The 18,616-nt window shown below is 58.5% G+C and overlaps 1 long non-coding RNA gene across 1 annotated transcript; it reads right to left on the bottom strand.

Moving 5' to 3' along the window:
* Positions 1-11,505: 11,505 nt before the first annotated feature.
* Positions 11,506-14,511, bottom strand: LOC135310184 (uncharacterized). Its single transcript, XR_010370384.1, has 2 exons — positions 14,294-14,511; positions 11,506-12,089 (listed from the first exon to the last, which is right to left on the bottom strand). It is a non-coding gene; the product is annotated as an uncharacterized LOC135310184 (long non-coding RNA).
* Positions 14,512-18,616: the final 4,105 nt, after the last annotated feature.

The following is an 18,616-nucleotide window of genomic DNA, read 5'->3' as shown; positions in this document are numbered from 1 at the left end:
TGGTGTAGCTGCCTTGGAGACGGCGGAAATTAAACAGCTGTCTACTTTGCCTGGCCTCTCGAAGGACCCTTCTGTGGTGGGGTTGCTGAAGGTCAAAGAACAACAGGTGCCGATCGCCACCACAACAGTGCACCGACGGCAATATCGCACCAACAGAGACTCTCTGATCCCTATCCACGGGCTCATTCGTCGACTGGAGAGCCAAGGAGTCATCAGTAAAACCCACTCACCCTTTAACAGTCCCATATGGCCAGTCCGGAAGTCTAATGGAGAGTGGAGGCTAACGGTAGACTATCGTGGCCTGAATGAAGTCACTCCACCGTTGAGTGCTGCTGTGCCAGACATGCTAGAACTTCAATATGAACTGGAGTCCAAGGCAGCCAAGTGGTATGCCACAATCGATATCGCTAATGCATTCTTCTCAATCCCTCTGGCAGCAGAGTGCAGGCCACAGTTTGCTTTTACTTGGAGGGGGGTCCAGTACACCTGGAATCGACTGCCCCAGGGGTGGAAACACAGCCCTACCATTTGCCATGGACTGATCCATAATGCTTTGGAACAAGGTGGAGCTCCCGAACACCTACAATACATTGATGACATCATCGTGTGGGGCAATACAGCAGAAGAAGTTTTTGAGAAAGGGAAGGAAATAGTTCAAATCCTCCTGAAAGCTGGTTTCGCCATAAAACAAAGTAAAGTTAAGGGACCTGCACGAGAAATCCAGTTCTTAGGAATCAAATGGCAGGATGGTCGTCGTCAGATCCCCATGGATGTGATCAACAAAATAACAGCCATGTCTCCACCAACCAGCAAAAAGGAAACACAAGCTTTCTTGGGCGTTGTGGGTTTTTGGAGAATGCATATTCCACACTACAGCCTGATCGTAAGCCCCCTCCATCAAGTGACCCGGAAAAAGAATGATTTCAAATGGGGCCCTGAACAACAACAAGCCTTTGAACAGATTAAACGGGAAATAGTTCATGCAGTAGCTCTTGGGCCAGTCCGGGCAGGACAAGATATTAAAAATGTGCTCTACACCGCAGCCGGGGAGAATGGCCCTACCTGGAGCCTCTGGCAGAGAGCACCAGGGGAGACCCGAGGTCGACCCCTAGGGTTTTGGAGTCGGGGATACAGAGGGTCCGAAGCCCGCTATACTCCAACTGAAAAAGAGATATTGGCAGCATATGAAGGGGTTCGAGCTGCTTCAGAAGTGGTTGGTACTGAAGCACAGTTGCTCCTGGCACCCCGACTGCCAGTGCTGGGCTGGATGTTCAAAGGAAATGTCCCCTCTACACACCATGCAACTGATGCTACGTGGAGTATATGGGTTGCACTGATCACCCAGCGGGCTCGAGTAGGAAACCCCAGTCGCCCAGGAATCTTGGAAGTGATTATGGACTGGCCAGAAGGCAAAGATTTTGGAATATCACCAGAGGAGGAGGTGGCACGTGCTGAAGAAGCCCCACTGTATAACACACTGCCAGAAGATGAGAAGCAATATGCCCTGTTTACTGATGGGTCCTGTCGCCTTGTGGGAAAACACCGGAGATGGAAGGCTGCTGTATGGAGTCCTACACGACAAGTAGCAGAAACTGCTGAAGGAGAAGGTGAATCGAGCCAGTTTGCAGAAGTAAAGGCCATCCAGCTGGCCTTAGACATCGCTGAACGGGAAAAGTGGCCAGTGCTCTATCTCTATACTGATTCCTGGATGGTGGCAAATGCCCTGTGGGGCTGGCTACAGCAGTGGAAGCAAAGCAACTGGCAGCGCAGAGGCAAACCCATCTGGGCTGCCGCACTGTGGCAAGATATTGCTGCCCGGGTAGAGAACCTGGTTGTAAAGGTACGGCATGTGGATGCTCACGTCCCCAAGAGTCGGGCCACTGAAGAACATCGAAACAACCAGCAGGTAGATCAGGCTGCCAAGATTGAAGTGGCTGAGGTGGATCTGGACTGGCAGCATAAGGGTGAACTATTTCTAGCTCGGTGGGCCCATGACACCTCAGGCCATCAAGGGAGAGATGCAACATACAGGTGGGCTCGTGATCGAGGGGTGGACTTGACCATGGACGTTATTGCGCAGGTTATCCACGAATGTGAAACATGTGCTGCAATCAAGCAAGCGAAGCGGGTAAAGCCTCTGTGGTATGGGGGACGATGGCTGAAATATAAATATGGGGAGGCCTGGCAAATTGACTATATCACACTCCCACAGACCCGCCAAGGCAAGCGCCATGTTCTCACCATGGTAGAAGCAACCACCGGCTGGCTGGAAACATATCCTGTCCCCCACGCCACTGCCCGGAACACTATCCTGGGTCTCGAAAAACAAGTCCTGTGGCGACATGGCACCCCAGAGAGAATTGAGTCAGATAATGGGACTCATTTCCGAAACAACCTTATAGACACCTGGGCCAAAGAGCACGGCATTGAGTGGGTGTATCACATCCCCTATCACGCACCAGCCTCTGGGAAAATCGAAAGATACAATGGACTATTAAAGATGACACTGAGAGCAATGGGGGGTGGAACATTTAAACACTGGGATACACATTTAGCAAAAGCCACCTGGTTAGTCAACACAAGGGGATCTGCCAGGCGAGCTGGCCCGGCCCAATCAGAATCCTTACGTACTGTGGAAGGGGATAGAGTCCCTGTAGTGCACATAAAAAATATGCTGGGCAAGACTATCTGGGTTATTCCTACTTCCAGCAGAGGCAAACCCACTCGTGGGATTGCGTTTGCTCGAGGACCTGGGTGCACTTGGTGGGTGATGCGGGAGGATGGAGGAGTTCGGTGTGTACCCCAGGGGGATTTAATTCTGGGTGAAAACAGCCAATGAACTGAATAATATGCTGTTAATTGTAATATGATGTTGTATGTCATCACTACTATGGTTGCATCAGTGGAATGTTATCATGGTGGGAATCTCCCAATTAATGATAATAGCAAATGAACTTTCAATGGAACCGAGCAGAGTGCAGCAGTGAGAGAACAGGAACTACCAGTGCAGCGGTGATGGAACAAGGACTGACATGCAACAACCTGACCCCACGCACACCGCCGCACCGAAGGACCCTTACAAGAGATGAAATCCAAAGTCATGGACTAAATGAACTCAATGGACATTTCACAGGCATTCTACAGGGGTGTTCCATAAACTAGTGGAATGATAAATGAAAATCTGTATATATATATATTGTTAAAGGATAAGAAGATGGATAGGGATTATTGAAGTTGTACTGAATAGTATGGGACCTGAGCATGATGTCAATGATATGGAATAAGGGGTGGATACTGTCATGGTTTCAGCTGCGATAGAGTTAATTTTCTTCACTCTAGCTGGTATAGTGCTGTGCTTTGAAATTAGCATGGAAAAAAACCTGTTGAGATAACACACAGATGTTTAGGCTGTTGCTGGGCAGCGCTGATACTAGTCAAGGACATGTCTAGCTTCCCATGCTCTGCTGGGTGCACAAGAAGCCGGGAGGGGAGGGGGCACAGCTAAGAGAGTGGATTCAAACTGACCAAAGGGATATTCCATATCATGTAACGTCATGCCCAGTATGCTACCTGGGAGGGGCTGGCCGGGGGAGGGAGGGAGCAATCGCGGCTCGGGGACGGGCAGCGTCGGTCGGCGGGTGGTGAGCGGTTGTATCGTTCGTGTTTCTGCGTTTTTGTTCCCTGTTCTCCCTTTCCTCCCTTTTCCCTTTTATTATATTAACCTTACTGTCATTATTATCATAATCATTTATCATCATCATTCTATTGTAGTTATTAAACTGTGCTTATCTCAACCCACAAGTTCTTTTGCTCGTCCGATTCTCTTCCCCATCCCACAGGGGTGGGGGGGGGGGTGAGCGAGCGGCTGCGTGGTGTTCAGTTGCCAGCTGAGGCTGAACCACGACAGGAAAGTGAAGACAAGGGAAAAAAAAACCTGAATAACCTGAAAAAGAACACCTACTCCAGCCCACCAAGCACCGGTCACCTTGCCTGACTCACCTCCAGGGCCCAGATCACGCTCGGCTCATCGCTTAGCGCCCTCGGATCACAAAAAAAAAAAGAGTAAAACCCATAATGGAGCCCTATAGCCATCAGTCACATCTTCCCTCCAGTACTACACAGACTCACCTTCTTCCAGCGCTCCCCTGGGCTCTCCTCCGTTGCCCTGCACGACTCATCCACCTGCACCTGGAAAAACAGTGTTACTGAACAAGTCACCTGGAGGCACAGCAACAGCTTAACCATTCCACAGCTCTTGCGCCCCCGTAGGAATACCATCTAGAGCCCAACTACAGCCTGCCGTTAAAGGAAATGCGTTAAATCAAACGTTAAGCCCTCGCACGTACAAGCCGGAACAGCAAACCCACGGCACGCTCGCGCACCCAGGGCGCAGCCCGACGGAGGTCCACGGGCACCTCGCCGGTTTGATGCGGAGCCGCCCAGCATCCCTGCGAGCACAGCTGCAGGCGCAACAGCAGTTTCACCTACAGCCATCTCAGCGCGCAGCGCTTCTGAAGCTTTAAGCTGAAAGCCCTACCTTGACCCTTGGCCACACTAGAAGCGAGCCGTGGCTAGGACTCCACAGAAACACAGCAACACAAATTGCACACCCACAGCGGCGACAGCCTTGCAGCTATTTAGACCAGGAACAACAGAGAAAAGTAAAACAGCTTCATCACCCGCACGGGAAAAGCAGCAGACGGAGACAAAGGGTCAGCATTCACAGCCCTTACAGAACACAGGCGTTCTCTCTCCTTCCACTCCTAAACCCATCCCCACTCAGGTCTAAGTATCACAGCCCTGCTGGGGCAATATCGAGAGCGGGGAACAAGAGCCCTGCCGCCGGCCGTTTGTGCGGCAGGACACAAAAACAGAGGGACATGTTTTGCCACACACAACCCTGAATCTCCTGAAAATTTATGTTTACCAAAAATAGCCATTTGGAACATATTCCCAAAAACATTCGGCAATGAAACGCTTACGTGCTTGACACCCGCACATTTTTGGGGAACTTGCTATTTGCTTCCTGGTTTTGCTGGTCTTCCCTCAGAAGTTCTACCTGCAGCCAAGTTATTCCCACCCGCCCGACCGGTTCAACCATTCACCTTCCTGGTATTACCAGCACATTGACACAGGCGAGGAACTTAACTGCTCTTCTAAAACTATCCAAATGACAATCACAGCCCTGAAAGAGGAGTGGAAGAGAAGAAAAGGAGAGATCAGGCAGCAAAGATGCCCTGCAGGCTGCTGCCAGCCAACACTGCACTCTTTTGTTAAAGCCACCCCACCCCCCCAAACGCAAAAAAAAAGCCCCATGACTTTGTGGAGTGCGGTTTTTTTTTCTTTTCCGCAGTCCTTCTGGAGCTCATCCCTGTCTCAGCATCTTGTCTTGTCAGAGCATGAAGATGCAGATGATCTGTATCCCGACGACATCTGCATGGGATGAATACATTTTCAGAAATAGACCAGATCTGTGAGACTCCTGTCACCTTTGTGGTTTTAATAATCATAACTCAATTTTGTCGACTGACACACTTGTGAGAACTAACTTTGAAACTTAGCCTCTCCTTGGGGAAAAAAACGTGTTAGACACCAAATGAAACTGATTCAGAGCTCCGAACCACGATGGAGCCGATAGAGCTGCTGTGACTTAGTTTGTATGATTAATTAATTGGTTAATAACTATCCTAAGCAGCACAGAAAGAAGAGCTGGACCCAAAGAGGGTGCGCTACGCTGGATCCAAAAAGCACCCTTCCTCCAGAGACCCGCCTCAGGTGGCGAGTTCGCTCTGGTGCATGCCGGCCTCCCGAACTTCGGGGTCCGATGTGACCGGACCCCCACCTCCGGGGAGGGTCCGCGTACCCTGCCCAACCCCTGCTTTCCCCTGCAGCCCCCAATGCCCCCACCCCAACCCCCCAGCCTGCACAAGCAGCCAAACCGGCTTCTGCTTTTGGCCCCCAAACCAGCTCACTTTGGGACCGTTTCTGAGCTAAAAAGCCCAGCTGCTGAGCCTGTTCTCAAGTCCCAAAAATGCAGCACTCGACCTCTGCTCCTCAGCCCAAAACCACACGACTTAGTCCCCTCGGTCAGGCCCTCAAAACGCACGACTCGATCTGTTTCAGGGCCCCGGCGTCAGCCACAGGAGCCTGCTCTCACGGCCCAGGAACAGAAGAGCTGCGCTCTCCCCGCTCAGGGACCAAACCAGCTGAGCCTGGCTGCGTCCCGGCCCCCTCCGCAGTCCCCACGGGCAACGCTCAGGGCCGCGGAGAGCGCAGCCACCCCGCAGCCCCGCACCCCCACGGCCCACGCGGGCACTGTCGGGGAGGCCTCGGGAACTGAACTGCGCGGGCCCGGCCCCGCACCCCGGCGGGGCAGCCCAGCGCCGGCCCGGCAGCGCTTTCCTCCTGCTCTCGCAGGCCTCGTTTCCCCGGCACCGCCGGGCCCGCACCCCAACCCCACAGGGGGCCGGGCCCAGCCCGCCTCCAGCAAACCGCGGCGGCAGCAGCCGGGGTCCCTGCCTGCCTCGCGGGCAAGGGGGGACCCGCCCGGCACCGCAGGGGCCCCCGCCGGGGTCGCCGCCGCCGCCCGACCCCGACGAGGAGCAGCCGAGAGCCGGGTGGGGCTGCCCCTACTTCCCCACGGCCGGGCACGGGCTCGGCCCCAAAACCCAACCACCGACCCACGACAGCGCTCGGCCCGGGGCCGCTGCTGCCCGCAACCCCCCCCCCCGGGGACTCCGCGGACCGGGAGACCCCACAGCCGAAACCCGCCGCCCCACAGCGCGCCCAGCCACGCACGCGGCTCCTCACCTGCCCCCCGGCGCGGCTCCGGCTGCCCCACGGCCCGGCACGGAGCCGAACCCGGCCACCGGACCATCCGCCGCCCCCCCGCAACCCCCGGACGCTCCGGGCCGGTTCTCGTCCCTTTTCGCTCCGACGCCTCGAGCCGAGCCGGCCCCGCTCCTCCGAGCTACCGGCGGTGCCCGCTCTGCTGCTCGGGGCCGGGCCCTGTTCTCGCCCGGACGCGAGAAGCCGCCCCGGGGTCTCCTCGGTGCGTCCAGCCCCGTGCCGTGCCGGAGCGGGGAGAGCCGGGTACGAGCGCGGAGCCCTGGGGCAGGGGTTGCCCCAGTGCCGCCGACGGTGTGGGGGTGTGTGTCGTCGTCCCCCGCCCCACGCGGGGGGCGCACACACGGTACACCCGCGGGCAGGGGCATCCCCGGGGAGCCGTGCGGCCGGGCTGCGCCGTAGGAGGGGAAGGTGATGTTGGTTTCCCATTTTCCCCGCAGCCTGATCCTCCCCCCTCCCCCGTACTGAGTTGCCCCCCCCGCCCACCCCTTCCCGCGCGTTACAGCCCGCGAAAAAGCTTTTAACAACCCCATCGACAACACTCCCTTTATCCCTCTTCCAGCAGCAGCAGCAGCGAGAGATTAAGCCAACTGCAGCAGAGAGGAGGAAGGCAAGGAGAGCCTTTTCAAGCAAGGGCAGGACAAAAATGCACGGCGTGGACAGGCACAGGAGAGGCTGCGTTATCTGGAAAGCACAACACCTACCCAAGGGCAGAAAATAAGGAACGAATCGTTTCCAAGGAGCTGCAGCAGACAGGTCACCTTTTTCTTTATTGCTCTCCTGCCCTTTGTTATCCAAAGCGATAGGCTTCACCACCGGGCAGAAAATAGCTGCCTAGATTTACACGGACAACCAGAAACAATCAAGCCACCCAGGAAAAAGTTCACAGCAGAGGTATAACACATCAGCAGCTAAAACATTTGTTACGCAGGCACAACCAGGCACTAAACAAAGGCTTTCCAACATTGGAGATCTAGAACAGGTAGACATTAGCACAGAAGCGCAAGGGGCTCCGTCACCCTGCGCAAATCTCCCCGTGCCTACACACGCACACGTTCAGAAGTTTTTTATCAGAAAACGCCTGACTGAGCCATTTGCCACAGTCACGAGACTCACGACATGACACACGAGGTGGGCCCAGAGTTTTAAGGCAAAAATACCTCCCCCGCCCCCCACCCGAGATCTTTCAGGCTCCAGACCTGCCATCTCCCCGCACCAAACCTCCCCGGCCAAAGGGTTTCAGGTGGCCCAAAACACAGTACACAGAAAATAAAAGGGGAAAGCCCTACATTGTGCAAAAGCGAACGATGCCCGACCAGGGCTTCTCTGCGGGGCCCGAGCTCGGCACGGAGCCCCCCCCGGCACGAGCCCGGCCCCGGGGCCGGCACGGAGGAGCCAGCCCCCCCCCGGCACGAGCCCGGCACGGAGGAGCCAGCCCCCCCCCGGCACGAGCCCGGCACGGAGGAGCCAGCCCCCCCCCCGGCACGAGCCCGGCCCCAGGGCCGGCACGGAGGAGCCAGCCCCCCCCGGCACGAGCCCGGCCCCAGGGCCGGCACGGAGGAGCCAGCCCCCCCCCGGCACGAGCCCGGCCCCGGGGCCGGCACGGAGGAGCCAGCCCCCCCCTCCCCCGCCCGGCCCCGGGGCCGGCGCGACGGAGCTCCCCCCGCCCGGCACCGAGCCCGGCCCGGGCCGGCGACGGAGGCCCCCCCCGCCCGGCCCAGGGTCGGGCCCGCACGGAGCCCCCCCCACCCCCGGCCCACACGGAGCCCCCACCGCTGCCCGAACTCACCCACCAGCGCTCTCCGGCCCCCGGCTACGGCCGCGCTGCTCTCTCAGGCGGCTGCCGCAGACGAGGATCGGGAGCCGCCAGGCCTCCAGGAGTCCCGAGGGGATGCCGGCCACCGCAGGGGATGGCTGCCTGCGGCCGGACTGCCGCGGCGCTCCCCGCCCAGCTCCGAGCAGTCTCCGCCGGCCACGGGCTTCCCACGCCGGGCCGCAGAGGGGCCCCGGCACCGCAAAGAGACCCCTCGCGACCCGGCCGCCCCACGCACCTCTCCCACCTCCGCTCCGCCGCGCACGCGCCACCGGAAGCCCGGGCCCCGCGGGGCGGCCCTTAGAGGGCGGCCGGAAGGACCGGCCCCCACCGGCCCCGCCCCCGCGCCGGACCGCCCCCGCGCCCAGCCGGTGAGCGCCAGCGCCCCCTGCTGGCCGGGCCGCGCTCAGCTCGCGAGGGCGCCGAGGGCCGGGCGGGGCGGGACGCGCCGGCTCGGGGCCGGCTCCTTTCGGGGCGAGCGGGCGAGCGAGAGACCCCTGCGGGCCCCGGTCACGGCCGGGCAGAGCCGCGCGCCCTCCGGGAGCGGCTGAACGGGGCTGCCGCTCGTGACACGTACCGAGCCGTCCGCGACGGGAGCGAGCAGAGGAGGAAGGGGCCGGCGGCCGCGGGGCCCTGCCCGCAGGCACGGGGGGGGGGTGCGGGCTGGGGCCCGTGGGGCCGCCCTGCTGGGCCGCTGCCCTGCGCCGCACCGCGCTGGGGGCTGGGGCCCGACCGGCGCCGGGGGACCGGGGGCAGCCACGAGCAGGGGGCCTGAGCTTAGCCACGGCCTGCAAAACACCCCGCAGCGTGAGACGCTGCGAGGCCAAGGTGGTCCTTGGCAATGGGGGCGCCTGGGCTCGGCCTCCGCCGTACCCGTCCTGGGTCTGCGTGGCGTTCCAGGGGAACGGTGTTCTCCTTGTGCGGAAGGTGGGCTGGCCGTTCGGCCGTGCCCCGGCCGTTACCGATACTGCCAGAGGCGCTCGCACGCTCTGGCCCGTTACTGCTGCGGTACCGCGCCGTAGCCGAAAGAAGAGGTGTTGTGTTTTCTCACAGAAAAGCCTCCTACGGTCAGTGGAAGAAATAACCTCCTTCCGTGGCACTGACTCTTTTCGTCCAGTCCATAGCCGGCTTTCGGCTTTTGTCTTTACAGCATTCAGTTTGCTTTCTGCCAAGCTTTCTACCTGCTGTGAAACATTTGGATGGTTTTTTCCTGTTGCTTTTTTTCCCCCCTACTTGCTCCACAGCTCCCACACCAACCACCCAGCGCGGCTCGCCTTTCAGCCCCCAGACCCAGGAGCCTTGCCCTGGGACGGCCCGTACATGTCAGCAGAGTTGTTCCAGCTCTCACCCTGTCCCTACCCAGCTGAGGACGTCTGTGTCCGTGAGAGACACCCAGACACTGCCCCTGCAGCGTGGCAGTCCCCTGCCCCGTCAGTGAAAACTGCGGCAATATCGGCTAAGTTTAAAAGCGTCGGCAGGAGGTGCAGGATACGTAAATAAAGCGGCGGTTGGCTGCCGGGTACGGGTGCGATATAAATACATTTTGTTTACAGGCCTTCGTGCCTATTCAGCGTTGAACGGCACCGCAGCCCACCCACCCCGGGGCTCACGGGGCTCGGAGAAGGGTCTCTCCAAGGGCACAACCTAAGGCAGCGCAGGAAGCCCAGCTGCCACGCTCCCAGTCGCTACGGGACGCTTGCTTACAGCTACACCGACGAGGGTGCGGATGAGGCTGGAACTAGCAGAAATGCTGACTCTTCTGGCCTTTTATTTGCGGAAGGCACAGCGCGCGAGCCTCGGCGGCTCACAGGAGAAGCGTGCGGCGCTGCCGGACTCTCATTCTCAGCTCACGTACTACTGCCAAAGCTCCTGCCCTGTGCTGTGCCAGATGCCGGCTGGCGTGAGCACCTGGGCTCCTGAGGGACCCCCTTGTCCTGAGAGCCAGAGGTACTCGCTTCCCTTTGCATGAGGCCTGTAGGAGATAGACCCTGCAATTTAAAAAATCTGTATCAAACGTGGCAGACTCAAAGGGGGGCATTTTAAAAAAGGCAGGTTTGTTTTCTTTTTTAACTTTACGATCTACAGCCTAGCAAAGAGATCCCTTTCAGTGTCAGTCGCTTGGCCTTCTCCCCTACTGACGAGGTCCCAGCCTCCCGGTGAGATCTCGCTGGAGATATTCTCAGTTTCCCTCAGGTACGGGGCTGCCCTGGCCCGAGGCCAGCGAAGAAGCTGACTTTGCCCGTGCCTGAATCAGCAACACGTCCAGCAGGCGACTTGCAGAGCCCAGGGAACCCTCGTAAAGAGGTCTGGGGGTGGGCCGCGCCACATCTGCGGCATCGGCCGTGGGAAAGGACCGGCGCAGTAAAGCAGGTGGGTGAAACCGCGGTCCGCGCCAATACGTGCTGCTGCCTGGGGCATCGCTTTGCTGCAGGTCAAGTCAGATGCTCTCTGTAAGAGTCAGTCAGGGCAAAGGCAGCAGCAGATGTCTTTTCTGCTCATTTTAACAAAGGCTGGACGGAGCCCATAGAGGAAGGCACTACGCGTCTTGCTGGGTCTGTTTGCCTGCCTTCTCGTAAGCCGTCGCGGAAACTTGCACGAGCAAAGCCTGTGCAAGCTGATGACAGCCACGCACGGTTGAAGAGGGAGCAGACGGTGAGAGCAGAGGTGCGCGCTCAGGCTGTGCGCTGGAAGCTAATGCTAATGCTGCAAAATAAAGAGTGGATTTTCTTTTTTGGGTTTAGGTGAGCGCTAAACATGACATGTGCGTGTGTGCGTGTGTCTCTCGCAGGTTTTTGTCATACACCCCACCCCCCCGCCCCAAAAAAACCACCCGCACATGCCACGCGTTAAACAGTGGTTTTCCATTGTACTTAGACGTGCTTACATAGGTGTGTTGGTTTTTTCTTTTTTAATGCAGAAACAGCAATACGATAGATTTAATACAGCTAGCAATTAGATGGGTGTAGCTTTAGAGCGTCGGCTGTTTACAAAGCAACTGCACACCTTCTTTAACTCACAGTTTAAACAGGTAAACTTGCAGTGCATCACACGTGCTTTGTACAGTCACGGTCCACACGGCAGGCCAGATGCTTCACCCTGCCTTGTCCTTGTTCCCCCGACTCCGACGGGACCGCCGAGGCCATCCTGGGGACAGCGCCGCTTTCTAGCAGCTGGGTTGCTTGCCTGGACGCCCCACAGACAAACAGTCATTTCCCCACTGAACCTCTTCTCAAATATTTTCCTAGCCCTGCAGGCCCCAGGTCCTTTGGTTCATATTTCCTTTTTTCCGGGCTTGATGCACAGGACCGACGATTTCCAGAAATAGAAACAGAGGCTGATTCAGTCCAGGCTAAACATTCTCTGACCTAAACCAAACTGCCTTCGAAGAGATAGCTGTACTGTAGGCACCACCTCGGGAACAGAAGTTGCCCTGTCATTAAAAAAAAAAAAAAGAAGAAAAACAAGGCATTTCAGGCTGAGGAGGCTGAACGGTGTGCTGGGGGCAGTGGGGGGTTGGAAAGAAACAGTTCAGACGATTAGAGTGAGCTTAGCGTTGCAAAGCGTGCCATTATTTTTAATTTGGCAGTCAGAAGAAAATAGATTCTGACACTGATTTCCTGTGTGCTGCGGGAGTTCTCTCCTCAGCATTCCTGTGCACCATTTTACTTTTGTGTCCCGTCCGCTTCGCTTTTGTGCTGTAGCTCTCCGGTTCTAGCTACGCTTCCCACCACCCCCATTACGCTTTGACAAGCCCAGCTCTCACTGTGCTTCCCTTCCCTTCCCTTCCCGTATGCGCGTGCAGGGAAAAGCCCGCGCGTCTGCCACTACAGGACACGCTCTGGGGGGCAGGAGAGATGACGACGCTCCCTGACAGAGGACACAGCTGAGGGGCGGTCCGCCGGGGCCGGGGAGATGGCAGCACCTTCCCTCAGCTGCCCCATCCGAGCACAGGTGCAGGTGCGCACTGAGGAGAGACAAGCAGGCAGGAGCCGCAGAGCGAGAGAGAAAATAAAATTCACGGGTGGGTGCTACTTGCGTCTCATTTTTAGCGCAAGACATTAATTCTCAGCACATTCTTGGAGCTGCCCCTTTGGGACTCACGGAGAAGAGGGAGGTTGGCCACGCGGTGCAGCCCAGCTCTGCTTCCCCTAAATGGTTTTACTGTTCAGGTGTTGCCCTAATCTGGCCGGTACCCCCGCAAAGAGTTTGGGATTTCTGCTGCCTCTCCGGGCCAGCCACAGACCCCGACTTCATCGCAGCGAATGACCCTGCACTCGTCAGAGCGGTTGCCGAGTCACATCCCGCTGCCTTCCCTGCAGAACTGGAGACCCTTTTTCAGCCCTTGCCCCCTCTTCTCTCAGCTCGTCGCCCGTCCCTTTACCAGTGCCGGCACCGATCCTGCCTCCAGCTCGCCCTGTCCCCACCTGCGAGCGCCCAACAGGAGCTAAATGTCTCCTCAAGGATGCACGGAAGAGACGCGCAGGTAACCCAGCACAGACCCCCTGCAAACATCTTCTTTCCATTTGCTTTCCTCTCCTGACACGAAGGGATGACTTAGGAAAAGCGTACTGCTCGCATTTCACCTGCACCGCTTCTACTTTCACTCTCGCTCTCCTTGGCAGTAATTAATAGCGGTGGCTGGGGGGGCTGGGGCATTCCCCCAAAGCGGCTGCGGTTACATCCGGGCGGTTGTGGCACTCCATTAGCTTTGTAATTTTTAAATCTAAATCTTCTGGAATTGTTAGTTCTGGTCAGGAATCACCCGTACCTGCAAATTTTCTTAATAGCTACGCTTGACCCCAGCCACTGTTTAACAGCTCACCTTTATTTCTCTTCATTTAAGAACCCAAAGCTTCGTTTACTGCTTGGGTTGGAAGCAGGAGCTGTCGCTGCCTCCGAACTTTCTAACAGCCCTGTTACAATTTCAGTACTACCCGCTCCCAATTTAGCTTTCCGGGTCGATTTTCATTCTAGATTCTAAAATTTCCTTATTTTGTTTCTGATCAGGAGTCATTAATGCCTGCAGTTGATTTAATAACGGCTGCATTTAGATTGAGCTATTAATGACTCGCAACTCTATTTATGGCATAAAAAAGGACTGCCTTTATTTTTTTTAATTACAGATTAGGAATAATGACTGCCTGGTTTGTTCAGTAATAGCTGCGATTAAATTGAGTCACGACTCCTCCCTAAATAATATGTGTTTATTTGCACTCTAACAATTTAACCTCCCCTTCACTGGTCAGGGGCACCGACAAGTGCCCGCGCGTACCTCCGCGCCCCCTGCGCCGGCTCCCCAGGGAGCAGCCTCGTACCCTGACCAGAGTCTGCAGCGGCCCGTTGTCGGCCCAGCTCCTCGCCCTCGAGCGGCGGATCCGCTGCTGCCCAGAGGGGACGGAAATGGCGCGGGGTAAATGATAATGTGAAATGATAAACGAATAAAATGATCTCACAAGGGGGAAGAAAACCAGCAAAGCAAAAACCAAACCCCAAACAGAACACCATACCACTAAACCGCCTCACCGCCCCCTCAGCGCCCAAAACAGCATCCCGGGAGAAAAAAAGCAAAGCAGGCCACAAGGGACCTTTCTAGTACAGATGCTGCCAAAGAGCGCCAAGCTCTGGAAGCCTTACCTCAGGCAACGCCTCCGCTTCTCTAAACGCCAGAGCACGCCTGCCCGGGGGGCTGAGACAGCCCCAGAGCTGCGACCGCCCGAGGGAACACGGGAGCCCCGGCGCCAGAGGAGCCCGGGGGCAGCGAGAGCTGCCCGAGCCCCGGCTGGGGCTCTTCGACCCCCGGGCCCCGCCCCCGCCCTTCCCACAGCGCCCCGCGAAAGGGGCGGGCCGAGCCCCCCGAGGGGGGAAGGCCCCGGGAGCCGTACGGGAGCCGCCTGGAGCTCCCGGCGCGGGAGGGGGGGGGAGAGAAAACACCCAAACCGAGCCCCCCCCGAGCGGAGCAAACACAGGCTCGGGCCGTTGCCGGGGGGCGGGGCCTGTCGCTAAGGGGAGAGAGCCGGCACCGCCCCCCGGGCCGTTGCCAGGGGGCGGGGCCTGTCGCTAAGGGGAGAGAGCCGGCACCGCCCCCCGGGCCGTTGCCAGGGGGCGGGGCCTTTCGCTAAGGGGAGAGAGCCGGCACCGCCCCCCGGGCCGTTGCCAGGGGCGGGGCCTGTCGCTAAGGGGAGAGAGCCGGCACCGCCCCCCGAGCCGTTGCCAGGGGGCGGGGCCTGTCGCTAAGGGGAGAGAGCCGGCACCGCCCCCCGGGCCGTTGCCAGGGGGCGGGGCCTGTCGCTAAGGGGAGAGAGCCGGCACCGCCCCCCCGGCCGTTGCCAGAGGGCGGGGCCTGTCGCTAAGGGGAGAGAGCCGGCACCGCCCCCCGGGCCGTTGCCAGGGGGCGGGGCCTGTCGCTAAGGGGATAGAGCCGGCACCGCCCCCCGGGCCGTTGCCAGGGGGCTGGGCCTGTCGCTGAGGGGAGAGAGCCGGCACCGCCCCCCGGGCCGTTGCCAGGGGGCGGGGCCTGTCGCTAAGGGGAGAGAGCCGGCACCGCCCCCCGGGCCGTTGCCAGGGGGCTGGGCCTGTCGCTAAGGGGAGAGAGCCGGCACCGCCCCCCGGGCCGTTGCCAGGGGGCGGGGCCTGTCGCTAAGGTGGGTGGGGCCAGGTGGGTCAGCCATCAGACCGCCTGCCCGCCCATCGCCGGGGGCGGGGCCCGTTGCTAAGAGCGTGGCGAGGAGTATCAGCACCACCCTCACCGGGCTATCGCAAGGGGTCAACACCTGTCGCTAAGGGCTGTGGTACACGGCTCCAGCCCCCACCAGGTAGCGGGGGGGGGGGTGTCACTAAGTGGCGTGGAGAAGTGAGCGCGGCGAAATGTCGCTCCAGCCCGTGCACGGCTGCTGGCTGCAGTACCGCGGTTTGGCCGCACGGTGGCGGCAGAGAGCAGAAAAGGGCGCCACTGCGCATGCGCGGCTGCCCGCCTGCAGTACCGCGCCTTGGTCGCACGGTGGCGGTAGAGAGCTAAAATGGCGCCACTGCGCATGCGCGGCTCCCCGCCAGCAGTACCGCGCCTTGGTCGCACGGTGGCGGTAGAGAGCTAAAATGGCGCCACTGCGCATGCGCGGCTGCCCGCCTGCAGTACCGCTGTTTGGTCGCACGGTGGCGGTAGAGAGCAGAAAAGGGCGTCACTGCGCATGCGCGGCTGCCCGCCTGCAGTACCGCTGTTTGGTCGCACGGTGGCGGTAGAGAGCAGAAAAGGGCGCCACTGCGCATGCGCGGATGCCCGGCTGCAGTACCGCGGTTTGGTCGCACGGTGGCGGTAGAGAGCAGAAAAGGGCGCCACTGCGCATGCGCGGCCGCCCGCCTGCAGTACCAGCATCTGCTTGCACGGCAACAGCAGCGGCCAGAGGAAAACTTCACCCTCGGGAACGGGCGGCTTCCCGTCTGCCGTACCCGGGTTTGATCGACCGGTGACTGCCGCGATCGGATAAGGGGCGGGTGGAAATCTCTACCAGGGTAGCGGAGCTCCCGCCTGCAGTCCCGGGGCTCGGTCGCTCGGTGAAAGCAGCGCGCCGAAAACAACAGGTGGCCAGTGCGCATGCGCGGCTGCCCGCCTGCAGTACCGCGGTTTGGCCGCACGGTGGCGGCAGAGCTAAAATGGCGCCACTGCGCATGCGCGGCTGCCCGCCTGCAGTACCGCGCCTTGGTCGCACGGTGGCGGCAGAGCTAAAATGGCGCCACTGCGCATGCGCGGCTGCCCGCCTGCAGTACCGCGCCTTGGTCGCACGGTGGCGGCAGAGAGCTAAAATGGCGCCACTGCGCATGCGCGGCTGCCCGCCTGCAGTACCGCGGTTTGGCCGCACGGTGGCGGCAGAGAGCAGAAAAGGGCGCCACTGCGCATGCGCGGCCGCCCGCCTGCAGTACCGCGGTTTGGCCGCACGGTGGCGGCAGAGAGCAGCAAAGGCGCCACTGCGCATGCGCACTGTCCTCCCGCCTGCCCCACTCGCCCCCACCCCACGCCCGAGGGAGGAGAAGCAGCACAAACCACCTGGGGAAAAAGGTCCCCTTTCCCACCCCCACACCCCCCCCGGAGTAAGCCCCATCAGTTGCTGTAGGCCTGCGGCATCAGGGCTGGGACAGGGAGAGCAGCAAGTCAACAGGTCCTGGGGGGTTAAAGAAGAAAATCCATCAGGGGAACACAGCTGCCCTTCTGAAGGCAGGCTGCCCGGGGTGAGGGGGGCAGCTGTGCGTCGGGGCACAGGGCAGCCAGGCAGACCAGATGCCAGCGGCTGCCCTGCAAAGGAGTTGTGCGCTGCTGAGCCTTGGGCTTCGTTGGCTTGGCAGCGCCTCGCCTCGCCACTGCTCATCCTGCGTAAGCACGAGGCTTCAGCGAGCACAGAACAGGAGGCCAGGGGAAGCGGGGGGGAGGAATGTCACCGGGGAAAAAAAGTCATGCAGGGGGGCCATCTCAGGGGACAGCGTCTGGGAGGGCACAGACACACGCAGAGGGAGGGCGGGGGAGGAGGCGGACACTGCCGGACAGGAGCATGTCTGGGCAGACACGCCATGGGGAACATGCATGGGGATGACTGACACCAGGGGGGTCCCCCCAGGATAATCCACAACGGGCAACTCACCTGGGCTTACCTGCAGCAGATGATCCGCTCCAGATAACCGACCCGCTCCGGAGAATCCATTCCGGATAAGCCCCAGCAATGCCCCTCAAACTGCTGCCGTTTCACCCCAAATTTTCCCCAATTTGGGGTTTTTGGGGCGGTCGTTTGGTGGTGGTGATTTCTGTTTGGATGGCTTGGCTTTTTTTGTTGTTGGGGGTTTTGGGGGTTTTACCTTATGGAAAAGCAAAAAAAGCCAAAGGAACAAAGTTGGGATTGCTTTTCCAAACGGTTCACTTCTGGGTCTCTTTGGCCCTTTCCACAACAAAGAAATCGGTGATTTTTGCTCCTGGTTTTGTGCATGAGAATGGTTAGTGGGGTTCCAACCCATCCAACCCCCCACCGCTTTTTTCCCCCCCCCCCTTCCTTTCCAGCTGCACAAACCCAGCAGGAGTGGGCTTTCCCAGGAGCCCCCAATTGTTTTCTTTCCCCCAAACCTGTTTGGGTGTTTTGCCTGTTTGGGGTTTTTCACCCCCCATTGCAGACCCAGACTCGGGGGCTTTGGGGGTGTTTGTCTGCCCTGGCAGCAGCTCCCAGGCGGCCTGCGCAGCCCCAGAGGGGGAAGTCCCCATCTGGGGGAATCGGCCCCAAATCGGGATGGGAGAGGGAGAACGGGAAAGGGGCAGCATTTGAAAGCGCTTTTGTGTCTTCAGTTGATTGGGGGGTGGGGGTGGGGTGTGTGTCCAATTTTTAAATCCTCTCTATAAACATCTCTATCAACATGGTTTCTTTGCATTTTAAAACCTTATATAGCATAGACATTTGCACTTGTGTGTCTGCTTACACATCCTTACAGAGTACATCTATAGTTTATATATACTATCTATTTTACATTTACATACAACACCTGTTTAGACTTAGCTATTAAATTTACACTTACACCTACTTAGGCTATTTACACTTACACAGCATATCTATTTACACATACCTGTTCAGACTTCCATATTAACACGTATATAAACCACCTATTTAGGCTAGCTATCTGCTTACTTACCCTTTGACACTTCAATCTTTTTCGACTTCTCTATTTAGACATCTACTTACAGTTATACCTAGGCTTATTTCACTCTATATAACCTCTATTTAGATTACACATCTGCTTAGACTATGTAACACACACTAAGCGTAGATGCTCGCTCTAGTCAGACTTTCTTCTGCTTTGAATTCCTTCATCTATCCTTTTTCTTCATTTTAAACTCCTTTATTTTTTAATTTAGATATTTAGACAGTCGCGTTACTTTTGTGGTTTAAAACCCTGTATCTCGATGTAGAATTTTTGTATCCTGAAATACGT

The sequence above is a fragment of the Phalacrocorax carbo genome, chromosome 31 (genome assembly GCF_963921805.1).
Source record: "Phalacrocorax carbo chromosome 31, bPhaCar2.1, whole genome shotgun sequence".
NCBI classification, from domain to species: domain Eukaryota; kingdom Metazoa; phylum Chordata; class Aves; order Suliformes; family Phalacrocoracidae; genus Phalacrocorax; species Phalacrocorax carbo.
This window is presented reverse-complemented; position numbering and strand designations above follow the sequence as displayed.